The following is a 13,427-nucleotide window of genomic DNA, read 5'->3' on the forward strand; positions in this document are numbered from 1 at the left end:
GCTGAGAGGCATTTCATGAGTTAAAGTGAACACGAGCTTATGAAATCACAACTTGCGTTTTCCTCTTCATACTGTACTCACCAGGTGGGGCAGCAGGTTTTAAAGAGAGGCCCTCAGGCTACTTTCTGGTCAGAATCATCTGGGGCTTGCTGTGCCTCACCCCAAAATCTTCCAAACCAGGTCTGGGGTGAAACCCAAAGCCTGCAAGCTGCCTAAGGGCCCCAGGGCACTCTTGCAAACTCCACGAAAGCTGAGAACCGCTGCTGAGCACGCGCAGCCCCAATCTTCCCTCACTGTGGACCCTGCCTTCCGGTCTGCCCTGGAGATGGTGTTTTGCTTTCTCTGTTCCCGGAGCTTCTGGTCTGCTACCTAACACCCCCACTCTGCTGTCACCCCAAACTTTCCAGTGTTGTTAGAGTTGTAACTCTGGTGGGGTTGGCCCCTGCTGTGGCCCTGGAGAGAGGGGGCAAAGGTGCCATGATGACAGACGTGGGTTCCACCGTATCGGGATGCTTGGGTTCCATATACAAAACTCCTGTTGTCCTTGTATTTTCTAAATAGAAAACAATGCATTTTTATTGTTGAAAAGGTGAACCTCAAAGACCCCCAAAAAAGAATAAGGAAGAAAACAAAAATCTACCACAAACTCACGCTGTAGACATCATAATTAGATTATGAATAAACTCCCCTAGCATCTTTTTTCCTTTTCATGTATTTGGGACCATCATGTTCTATCTTCCAGTTCAAGCTACAAGATGATCTCAGCTCTTTTAACCTTAAAATGACCAGATGTGGGGCCCCCATCCTGCCTATGAGTCTTGTGATCGTTTTAAGAACCAAAGAGTTTCCTTGGTCCGGGTGCTATTGCTCTGGCCTGGTCTCAGTTCCTCGATGAGCTGCTGTGGGGATGCGTTGTTGCTGCCTGCAGTCAGTCTCCTTGATTTCCGAAGGTGGCCTCTAGTCCCCTCCTGGAACGAGAGCTTAGACGTGGTCTCTGAGGCCAGAGGATTCCGTAACAACTCTAGGAAGCCAGTCAGGCCTACATCGGTCACTGGAGATGTTCTTACGATACTGAAACTTTCCTCTTTGGCAGTTCTGACAAGGCGTCCACTCCTTGCTACAGGAATGTCCTAAAACATATGGACAGAGGCCACCTTTGTCAAGCACCCCCACCCCGGCCCCGCTCAAAAGGCCTACCCACCCCTTCCTACAGAACCTAAGTGGAAACCACTCCTGAAATGATTCTTCCTAAGGTGACCATCCAGTAGATAGCTGCTCAAAATAGAGGTGACTGGAACCTTCTGAATGTCATCTGACCTTAAGATGTATTTAAACATGATGTGGATTCAAACTATATTTTTAATGATAAAAGGCCTTTCTACTTTATCCTTTCTAGCACTACCAAATCTTGATGATTATTAATAAAAATGTTTGAATTAAAAAATTTTTTTTCCAAGGCAGCCTCTTAAATACTGCTGGGGCTGATCCTGGAGAGCGCTGCGAATCTGGCTTTCTTACCTCACATGATTTTGTTCCCTTTTTCCATTTCAGGCCTGTCTATCCCTAAGCTACAGGGATATTGACTGTCCTTCCCAAGTCTTTTCTGTTAAAAAAAACAAAAAGCAAAAAAACCAACCTACCCTAACAAAACCAACCATCAACAAGATTTTAGGACTTTGCCAGCAGGTGGGCATTTTTAAAGAGAATGAGACAGAGACAGAGAGAGACAGAGACAAAGAGTATAATGGTTAGCACCAAGAATGAATCACTAATGATGGCGTTCATCATCTGTGGGGTGAAGAGCCTTTGACATCCTTCCAATCACACTTTGGGTTGTTTGGATGCCTGGTTGCTTTGCTCTGCTAGAGACTAGCCCCAAATATTGCTGCCTGCTAGAAGATTAAAATAGGAGTTTCGTGTAGGCACACTAATGCATACTGTTCAAGACTGACAAAGTATTGATAACAGTTGAAGCTAGATGATGGGATCATGGAAGTTCATTCTACCATTGTCTCTACTTTTGTGGATGCTTGGAAATTTCCATAATAGAAAGGTTAAACATGCTCCTTAACCAAAAGCTGGTTCGGTGATTTCGTTGGGCTTTTCGCTTTGTGCAGATTGGAAGATTATGAATAAAAAGATTTGAAAAAAGAGTGAAATATATAATTTCATTTAATCAGTTCATAACTGCCAAACTCACTTTGAACATGAGGAATTCAGTTAAATCATATTGCACAAAAATATGGCACAAAGCCAGTTCCTTTCTCTTTAGTAAAATAATATTTTTATAATCCAGGAAGTGAAGTACCACTACGCCAAAAGGGAGGGATCTATGTACACAGTACAGACCCTCCAAAAGAGATCACCAGACTTTTTGTGCCTGAAAAAGAACTACAGTCCCAGGCTGACTCCAACTCTTGACACAGTCATTCTTGAAACCTGTACTAGCAGAAAGGCGGGGTCTTCTGAAATAATCATACATCCTGTATGAAGAGACTCATGAAGTTAAGGCTAATTATTGTTTCATAATCTGAGAGAACTTGTCCCTGGACGATATAAAATTATGGTCATCAGAAACTAGTTTAATAGTGACAGTGCGGATTATCTCGGGGATAACTTGCATTGTAAATATACAAAGTAAAACTTGACTATCCGGAAGTCTTAGAGCATGAGTCATTTTTTTTTTTTTTTGCTATTTCGGTGATACTGATATCCTTCGGGTAAAAAAACTTCAACCATTATGTATAGGAGTTCTTTGGGAAAGTTGTGAAACTCTTCATCACGGTACAGTTGATCGTGTGTCAGTGACTTATGGGTATCACCAACATCCCTACACAATCACTGTTTCTCAATGTCACAGAGGCTGTGGATGGGCTCTGGTGTCCCACACTAAATGATCTTATATTTATGCCTTCATAAAGCTCTTCAGTTTGTTCAGGTATCAGCTCCCTCTTCTATCCACTCCAGGATGTGGGTTTCCAGTATCTTTCCTTCTAGCCTCTGCCTTTTCATTTATTTTTTCTAGTCATCTATGGACTAGAAAGATCTCTGGCCCTTTTAGAATTGTGTAGACATTAGGAGGAAATAGAATCCCAATGACTCTGAAGGAGAGCCTTGCCCAACAAGCCAGGTACTCGGTTTTAGCCCCGGATTTCTACGAAACCCTTTCCGGTGGATCAGAGGCCAGTATACTGAATGGATAGGACCTTCCTATCTGCGTAACTTATATGGGTTTGGTAAGTATAACACTTCTTGTCATGTTTTAGGCTCTAGGTTGCTATTTCTCATTTATTATTAACATTTTAGTTTAATAACTTTGCCACAGTAGACAATGCCCCGACTCAAAGATGTCAACTTATTGAAGGGAGTTAACATCCAGAGATCCAAATTACATCAAATGAATTATTTTTGCATCTAAGGATGTGTGTGTGTGTGTGTGTGTGTGTGTGTGTGTGTGTGTTAATCGCCCGAGAGGTGATTAGGCAGGGTATAGGTTGTTAGAGGCAGGGCAGCACAGTATTAAGAGCCAGAACACCTCAGTGGCAAAGTGGGGACAAGCACACAGTTGTTGGGTGCCATGTGGGTTGGAATATGTAAAGCATTTGGTGAACACTAACTCTTATTTTTAGGCAGGGAGAAGAATGAACCAAGACTGAAAACAGGTTCTGGATCAGAACGAGAGTAAATTTGCCCCCTTCTTCCTCCTCAGGGAAGAAAAAAAGAGAGAGAAAAGAAGAGAGTGACAATGGAGAAGAAGGCAAGGAGCCATGGAGGCACTTTGTGACTCTTCGCGTCTACTTGGGAAATGACCATTGCCTGAACAGAAGCGTAATGGAAATGCTGACTCGTGGATCCATCAACATCTGGCAAACAATCTGTAGAAATGATAAAGGGAGAGTTAGAGAATGGTGAAAATACTCATGGGAAAGAACCAAGGAGGCAGATACCTCAAAGGACCTGTGTGGCAGTGAGGGCTCACTGCTCCTTCTGGGATCCTTTCCTGGTGTCTGGGGAGACAAGGAGTCAGACATGAAAGTAACCAGGGTCCGGCCAGGGACAAGGGCTGGGAAGCAGTGAGCTTGGCAGACTTTTTCTTTAACTTTATGATCTCATGAAATGCAAACTCATCTGCAAGGAAGTGCAGTCTTGAGTTGTTAATTAAACACCGATTCAGTAAATGAAAGGACAAAGCCCGGAGATGTGGCATAATTAATTTAGTGGTGCTCTTTTCCCCCATCTGGGACTTGAGTCATTTCCAAGGACAGACAGCAAACCCCTTGAGCTGTGGCTGGAAATGAAGAAGGACTGGCTTAGGTGCTAACGCTTTTTTATTTATCAAGATGTGAGACGTCGGACATGGGGGAGAACTTCCAGACCTTTCAGTGGAAGCCGAACGATTGTCAAGGGAAGTCCAGAAAAAAGAAGACCCCTGCCTTCTAAACAGGCATGGAGGTCTTCTCCTTGTTTCTCCATTTCCGGGCTGTCATAACATGAAAAAACAAGACGGTTGGTGGTTTTCGTTGTAAACATTCAGCTCCAAACAAATACCTCGATTCATTAGGCAGTCAGATGAGGAAGATGATCCATTTTGACTCATGCTGCCTAGGTGGCGGAAGTCCCACTGCAAACAACAGAGGAATCAGATGAGACTAAACTAACTCAGGTGTCTGTGGAAATGGGTGGGAAGAGACGGTGACTCACGGCCAGGATGAAGATAAGCTGGTTCTTGTCCTCATAAATTCCCAGTCCAGAGTCCATTTTCTGAAGTCATTCTAAAAGATGAAATTTATTTTTAGTAAATAGAAAGTAAAAGGCATCAGAGTTCCACAGGTGAGACTGTCAGTAGGGTTCAGGGTGATGAGCTCAGTCATGATGGGCATTCACCACCCCACCCAGTTGGCTCTGACCCCTGATCCCGCTGATTATGGGGACATGAATAGCAAACAGAGAAATGAAGAGGACATTTGGCCCTTACTACACTATTTAAAGCTACTACAATTATGGAGGGTTTCTTTTCCCCTAGAGACAAAGGGGACAAAGTCCAGTTTCCTTTATGCTTTCTTTAGGCCTGTGGTATATGGTTTCCAGGTCTGAGACGGTAGGAGGTTTTATATAATCCATCACTGACAAATACGGAAAGAGTACACACTTTGGGGTAAAGATTTTCGATGCTGAAATTTCTAGGTTGGACTTGATTCAGGGTCGGGGGGCTTGAGTTCTAGAAGAGCACCCATCCTAGCTTTTTGCTAGGAGGTCTGTGTGATCACTCACTTCTTTCCAGCAGGAAGAAGGAATCTCCTCGTCTACCGACTCCCACCCCCAAAACCTGTCTCAGTAGCCTGGACTTAGGGAACCCCTGAGCCTCACACGTTGAGTTCGCCCTCAGTTTTTGATTAGGTTTGGGGGAATAGCTGCCATGGCCCTAGCATTGCCCTACTGAAAACCCAAGAGGACTGAGACTACATGAAGGGTCATAAAAAGAGGATTGGACTCAGAGTTAGAAGACCAAGGGGTCCAGCTTTGCATCTGATGCCTCATGTGTCTATGGATGAGTCACTCTTTTCTGTGGCCTCCCTGAGGGAGTTGGGGATAATTGCCACAGTCCCTTCCCACTCTGAGATTCTACTAGTCTATGAAGTGCTGTCATCGATGGTAGCAAAGCTCTGACAAGTTGCTGTACCCTCTGGGAATGTGCTAGAAAGAACCAAGACATGACCCTCCGTATGACAAGAGCCAGGGCTGCCAGTTCTCAACGTGACCTTATGTGTTCAGGTGACAGAGGACTCCCACGAGTGTGACTGAGCCAGCAGAAGATTTAGGGAAGGAACGGCTCATGGCACTTCCAGCCTGCTCTCCTGTGTTCCCCAAATCTCCTCCTTCTCACGCTTTTTGGAATAACCATGTGGAAACGGTGACCTATAACCCCAAGTCCGATGTACTGTTAGGTTATAGGACCCTCACTCTTCAGTCCTGTTCTACATGTCAGCAGCCTCAGATTGGAACTGATTTGAAGAGGACAGAGCCGTAGAACTTCCAGTAGAGCTATTTTCCAACCACTTGCAGAGAATTTACTCCATTTTCAGACCTCCATGAAAAAAGTTCTCTATTTGCGCCTTATTCAATGACCACTTGCCTTCACTGTTGAGATTGGGCACATTTTATTTTATTTTATTTTATTTTATTTTATTTTATTTTATTCTATTCTATTAATATTTATGTATTTATTCATGAGAGACACTGAGAGAGAGGCAGAGACACAGGCAGAGGGAGAAGCAGTCTCCATGCAGGGGGCCCAATGTGGGACTCAATCCCAGGACCCCGGGCTCACACCCTGAGCCAAAGGCAGACACTCAACTGCTGAGCTACCCAGGTATCCCTGGGCACAGTTTAAACATTAGTTTTTATTTAAAAATGTGATAATATGTATACCTGGTACAAGATTCAAGAGACAAGAAGATATTCAAGTATCCTCCTACCCCATTCCTTAGCCTCCCATCTCTTCCTGAGAGGCTTTGTATTTCCAAATTCTTATGTATATGTTCAAAGATAGTCCATGCGTATGTGAGACTTTGCATACATAGTCTTATTTTTTTTTTATTTTCACTAATGGTATACAGTACACACTGCTACACACTTGCTTTTTTCCCTTAAAGTCATAGTTTAGATGCTTCCGTTTTAGCACATGTCGAGCCACCTCATTCTTTTTAATAGCTACATATTCCACTGTAGAGATGCTCATCATTTGTTTAATCAGTCTTCATAAATGGATATTTAGACATTTTTCAAAATACTGTTATAACAATGCTGCAGCAAATATTTGTGTGCATGCATATTGTCCAATATTATCACATATTGCCTTCTGCTGTTAGTTTTATTTTCGCATGTAAATATTTACCTTTTCAATTAGATCTAAATTCCTAGAAAACAGGAGCAGACATTGTGTTGTCCTGTAACTCCAAGAACAGAAAGCGTAGCACTATGCACGTAGTTCAGGTTTCATAAATACTGGATGAACGAATTAAAGCTCCTTAGCTGTGCCAATAATACTTCAGGAGAGAAGTAAATGGTAATTCAAAGGTTAAATGACTTGCCTAAAATCACAGAAAGTAGTCATAGGAAACACCAATAAAATAAAATAGATAAAAATAATATTTTAGGTATTTAGAATATATTCCGAAAGTAAATATCTTTTCCAAATTTATATGTACTCTTGGAAGAGATAATTTCATTGGCTAACTGCAAGGTGAGTAAATAACTCCTCTGGAAAAATTGATCATCTTGGGAGACAGGCATCTCCAACTATCAGAATTCCACTTGGTTAAATGTTGCCTCCAGTTCACCAAACGGTGTCCCAGTGACCTGGAAAAGTCAAGCATCACCCATGGTGCCTGACTGGTCAGTAGGGAGACATTTCCTCACATGAGGAAATCTAGTTCAGCCCAGAAGAAGATAAAAAAGGATAAGGAAGAGGAAAAGGAGAAACATTCAGGGGGAGGAAAAATGTTCTCTGACCATATGACAGCTCTGGAATAAATCAGGAAAAAGAGGGAACGAGTAGATGACTTTGTGCTGCATCAGCTGTCATCAGTGATACATGAAGAGAACGCTCCTTTGTTAGCAAACAAGGAGGGCGGGTTTATCATGATGTTTAATGAACACTCATTATAACCTGGTAGTACGAAATGTGTGGTCTGATTGGTTGATCTCAAAACAATTATGTCGACATCTCATAACTTAAAGATTATACAGCTTTGTAATTTCACAACTTACTACCCCCCAAAAAAACAAAAAGTTTTCCATGAAGGTGACTGTTGTATTAATCTTTTTTTTTTTTTTTTAGAGATTATTTAAAGATGTTTAGAGATTATTTATTTATTTATTTGAGAGGGAGAGAGAGAGCATGCGCACACAGGAATGCGCGCCGGGGGCACCGGTGATGGAGGGGCAGAGAGAGAGGGAAAAGCAGACTCCCCGCTGGCGTGGAGCCCCAGGTGGGGCTTGATTTGCCAACCCAGAGATCATGACCTGAGCCAAAACCAAGAGTCGGACCCTTAACCAACTGAGCCACCCAGGCGTCCCTGTTGTATTCAAATGTATGAAACTTTTCTGGGTTCTAAGACCCCTAACTACTCAGAGCGACTCAAGTGTTGACATCAGTGCTTTGAGACAGGAAGTTTCCTTTGCCATCAAAATAGCAAGAGTGTCAGGAGTGCTTATTTCTTTGCCTTTTCTCATTTTTTTTTTTTTTCTCCTTAGTAGCCTGAAAGAATGAACAACTTGGGTCTAGGAAGAATATCCAGATTCGCCCTCATTCCTACTCCCAACTAATAAAAGCCTTGTCATTGGGTTTATGGGTTGGAAGACAACAAGCAAATGACGCGACACCAGGGACTAGGGAAAATGGATGCCGCACGGCACTGAAATGCAAGAATCATTTGAGGAGCATTAATTATCCAAGGTGGCAGATGGTGAAGGGATGGAGGATGACACTCCTAAGCTTGAGTAAAGTGTCCTGGAATCTGAATGGTTATAAATGGTCTACATTTCAAGTTCCTGCCTCACCCCAAAGTGCTGGCAGCTCGCTCATCACAAGGCCCACCTGGGCACCTGGAGCCCTGACCCACAGGGCAGAAAGCCACGTGCCGAGTCATCAATAAATACTTCCAAAGCTCTGGGCTAAGAGCTACAGGGCAACACCACCCTGTTTTCCTTGGCCACCTTGACTCTAAGCAGAGTGGCTAGAAGGGAGCACCACCCTCTGAGGTTTCAACAAGACCTTTAATGTTAATACAGCTTTATTAAAATAAGCAACGTGCTTTTGTATTCATTGATTTGTAGAAATGGACTTAGAGGGCATCTGGCTTAACTACTGCACTTTACAAACACGAAAACAGACCTAGAGAGGTTACACCTCTTGCTGAAGTCACCCAGCTGGCCAAACCAGGAACCAGCCCAAGTCCCTTGATGACCTGTCCCCCATCTACCCGCCCCTGGCAGAGTGCTCTTTCCATTTCATGACACCAGCCACCCTCCTCTCCCCACTCATTGTTGTTATGGTTTATGGGAGTAAATTCTTCTGAAATAAAATAATGTTCTGATATGATTTTACGAATCCTTATAAGGTGCTTGGGGGGTTGAAGATAAAACCCAGGTTATCTCAGCATAGGATGTTTTATTGTTGCTGTTGTTGTTTTTAAGATTTACTTATTTATTTTATAGACAGAGATTGAGAGAGAGACACAGAGAAAGAGAGAGAAAACGAGCACACAAGCAGGGGAGGGGCAAAGGGCGAGGGAGAGAATCTAAAGCAGGCTCCGACTCACTGCGGAGCCTGATGCAGGGCTCCATCTCACCACCATGAGATCATGACTGAAGCCGAAATCAAGAGTTGGCCACTTTAACCAACTGAGCCACCCAGGTGCCCCAGTATGGTGTTTTATATAATGTTTAAAAAACAACAACAAAAACAAAAAACAGTGACTTAGAGCTCTTTTTTTTTATTTTTATTTATTTATTTATTTATGATAGTCACAGAGAGAGAGAGAGAGGCAGAGACATAGGCAGAGGGAGAAGCAGGCTCCATGCACCGGGAGCCCAATGTGGGATTCGATCCCGGGTCTCCAGGATCGCGCCCTGGGCCAAAGGCAGGCGCTAAACTGCTGCGCCACCCAGGGATCCCAGAGCTCTTTTTCTTTATGATCTTATTGAGAAACTCACATTTCTGAAGATCTGGATGGAAATGATACTTTAGTCCTATTTCAAGGATCTGACCACTGACTCCTAAATTAGTACTGATTTATAACAAATACTTAAATTTTTTCCTTTTCCTGCAGGCATAGCCAGACTTAGCAATGAGCTTTGTTGATACTCTGTTTTGTCATTGCCCCATGGGGGCTAATACAAATATGACAGTGGAACATGGGATTTTCTATTGGACATCCAAACCCAAATTTAGCCAAAATTGTACACTCTGCTTACTTGGAAACCTTTTTGAGCCAAAGGTGAATTAAACGCAGAAGATGCCCAAGATATCTATAAAATTAAATGCTAAAAAAAAATAAATAAAAACTAGGAATTATTGTTTCTAATTCAATTTGATCCCTCCTAGCAGATAATAATAGAAGTAATTTATTTAAAACAGGTCAGTAACAACAATCAAATCGTATCTCTCTCTCTCTCTCTCTCTCTCTCTCTGGAAGCAAGTAACTCTTTAAGATAGAGTCTCGGTCGTATTCATGACCTGAACCTCACCTTTAGCTTGTCCCAATATGTGAGCTATAGAAGGCAGGCCACAAATGTCCGAAGAATAAATAAATGAGTGAATGTGTGAGTAAGAATGCTGGATTTATCTTTTATTGTTAGGATGAAAATCCCACAATTTGAGACCAAAAAAAAAAAAAAAAAACCAACCCCACAAAACTCAGGATTGGTATGTTGGATCACCTAGTTGATGAATGGATTTAAAAATAAGAGGAATAGCAGGGAAGATTTTCTAAGCATTTTTTTCTTGGAAGGAAATGGGTCGGTAGTACAGGAGGCTGAATTACATCTACGGAGTCCTCAACCAGCCCCCTAATTCTGTAGCCAGAACATGATAAAGTGGAATTTCCAGAACATCTTGAAAACTGTGTCTTGTGGACTACGGCTGCTCATGCTGAGGTGCAGAGGGAAGTGATCCGCCGTGGTTGAAGAAGGTTCGGGTCATAGTTATCAGTTGGGTGGCATTAAGCGAGTTACTTACCAATAGAAGCTGTTTTGGAAGACTGTGCACTGAGCGAAAGTGTTTTCCTGTGTCATCTAGTTTATTTGATCTCTCTGGGCCTCTGCTTTCTTGTATGTGAGACGCAGACGGCAGATCCAGCCTCAAAGGGTATTTGTGAGGGTAAAATGAGAAAATGACCCCAGCAGGGCATCATAACCCAGACAGTATAGACCGAAGACAAGACATCATTTTCATCATTATGATTGTCTGACAAGAAGCACCAAAGTCAGTATTTAGGCTACATTTTTACTTTCTGTTTCTTCTGCTGGAACAATGCCATTTAAAATGAACACTGTAGAGAAAAGATAGACATGACTCATGAATCATATGTTCTTTGGAACCTTAATCTGTTGCTTTCTTCATTTATCTCATGAAGGAAATGAACCAAAGAAGGAAAAAGTCAAGGTAAGAGTGAGAGGAGACAAAATGTTACTCTAAGAACTGACCAGCTAATTTCTAGAAAGCTTCTTATCAGCAAATAGCATGGTCAAATTGCTCAGTGTGTTTTAAAGCGTCTGACTATGGGAGTATGATTTGTAATCCTTCCCTGTATTTTCTTCCCCCGAATGTCTGTGAGCTCAAGAATCTCAGCGTAAGACGTGCATCGTAAAAGCCTGGAAGCTTTGTTCTGGGCTGGAGAAAATGGGTCTATTGAAAAACAAACCAACCTCATTCTGGGCCTTGGAGCTTGACAGTGTCATTTATGGAGTGACACAGTCACGCTGTAAATGACCAGAGACATTCCAGAGTTCATGGCTCTTGTGTAACAACAACACTTCAAGGGTGGCTGCGGGGCGGGAGGCACAACAGGCGGGGCTCGGGAACCACTCCCCCTGGAATGTGGCCTCCTTGCTCAAAGGCCGGCCTTCCTCATCCCCACCACCAAGCACTGGGGGCAGGAACTGGCCAGACTGGAGGGACGACTCTATTTTCAGGGAATGACAAATTGATTGTGCTGATTGGGTGAGAGTTCTTACAGGCCTCCCGCTCCATTTCCAAGGACAACTCGCAGGGAGGATTTGTCTGGAAGTAAACTCACATGAGCAAGCGTCTCAGAGCCATGAGAACCCAAACAACCTGCTGCCAAAGATGACTGCAGGTTCCAAGTTCCAGTAGGACACTGGAGGCGAGGGGCCTTCTCCTCCTCGTGTTCCTACAGCCACCACATGGCTGGAGAGGACATTCCATTCCACTGAGAGAGACAGAAGGAGACAAGATGGCGGCTCTAAATTACATGTGCAATAGCCCAGGAGGCTTGTAAACATTTGAGGAGTTGATTGTTATTTTCATTCCTGACTGGTTTGTGGTGCAAATAACAACTCCATAAACTGTGGAAGGCCCGGCCCCGAGCGCTGAGGACATGCATTTGTGAATGTGATCCACCCTAGCGAGGGATGAATATTGGTGGCAGACTGAATCCGCACTGCTCCCCGGACAGGATGGCTCGCGTGCGACCTCCAGACAGGTTTGGGTACGGAAGTCAGGTTTTTGCAGACTGACCCAAGAAGAGCATTCATGATTTAGTAGCACGATCAAGAAATGTCACCACTCCCTGAGGGGGAGCAGGAAAAGGGGGAGTCGTTCAGAGGGCACAGTTTCACCTTTGCAAGATGAGGAAGTTCCAGGGATTGGCGGCACAACAATGGGCATGTATAGTCACTGCTACCCAACCGTACGCTTAAAAATGGTTAATCTGACAAATTTTATGTTATTTTTTTTCTTACCACAATTAAAAAGGAAAAGGAAAGAAATGTCACCACAGAGACTTCCCTAAAACAGCTCAAACCAAATACAGAGCTGCGCCCTAACCTCTCCCCCTCTCCTTCCCGTCCATCAGGACAAGTCCTGAGGAGACAGGTACACGCTCGGCTCAGGCTACGCAGAGGTCACTGTGGCCACTCTTCGGGCTTCCCAAAACCACAAAGTTCTTGAAGTGAATACTCTTTCCTGTGTCTAACGATCTCTTCCTCCATCACCCCAAGATGATCAGGGGCATGAAAGATATGCTTTGCTGCTCTAAGGGTTGGAGAGCCTGGCCGGGGTGGGTACCCTGTGGAGGCCAGAGAGGAAACCTTAACGATCTCTCCTCTGCTCCCCTCTCCCCACCACCCTCCTGCCTGGCCCCCAACACCTTCTACCCCCACATGCACCATCGAAAGGGACTTTCCCTCTTTAACCACCAGGGTCTCCAGTGGTGAGCAAGGAAGATGACAAAAGACGTGATGTGGTTTCTACTCAGTTAGAAGCACAGGAAAAACTTTCAAACACCCCTTAGAAGGGAGAAAAACCCAAGTACGGAAGGAAGTCTATGTACCTTCAGCCTAGACTTTACCCTACTGTTGCTTCTTCTTTCTGATTTTTAGAAATAGATGCTTCTCTTTTGGAGCAGCCCACACCACACGCCCAGTAGCCGTCCGCAGGACCCCCAGAGGGCTGGGGCTGCGGGTTTCTCCCCACAAACGCCCATCTCCCCTCTACCCTTCTCAGACTCTCATCTCTCTGATGTGAACAAGGTTGGGACCTGAATTTGAGAGATGCATCTCTCGTTAGTCAGTGATACAGCTAGTTTTAAAAGATTCCTTCCTTCCTTCCTCTTCGTTCTTTTTTTTTTTTTTAATTTTTTATTTTTCAGGCAATCCTCTTAAGAGTATATAATTCCTCAGGC

The sequence above is a fragment of the Canis lupus genome, chromosome 7 (genome assembly GCF_048164855.1).
Source record: "Canis lupus baileyi chromosome 7, mCanLup2.hap1, whole genome shotgun sequence".
Classification (NCBI taxonomy): Eukaryota; Metazoa; Chordata; class Mammalia; order Carnivora; family Canidae; genus Canis; species Canis lupus.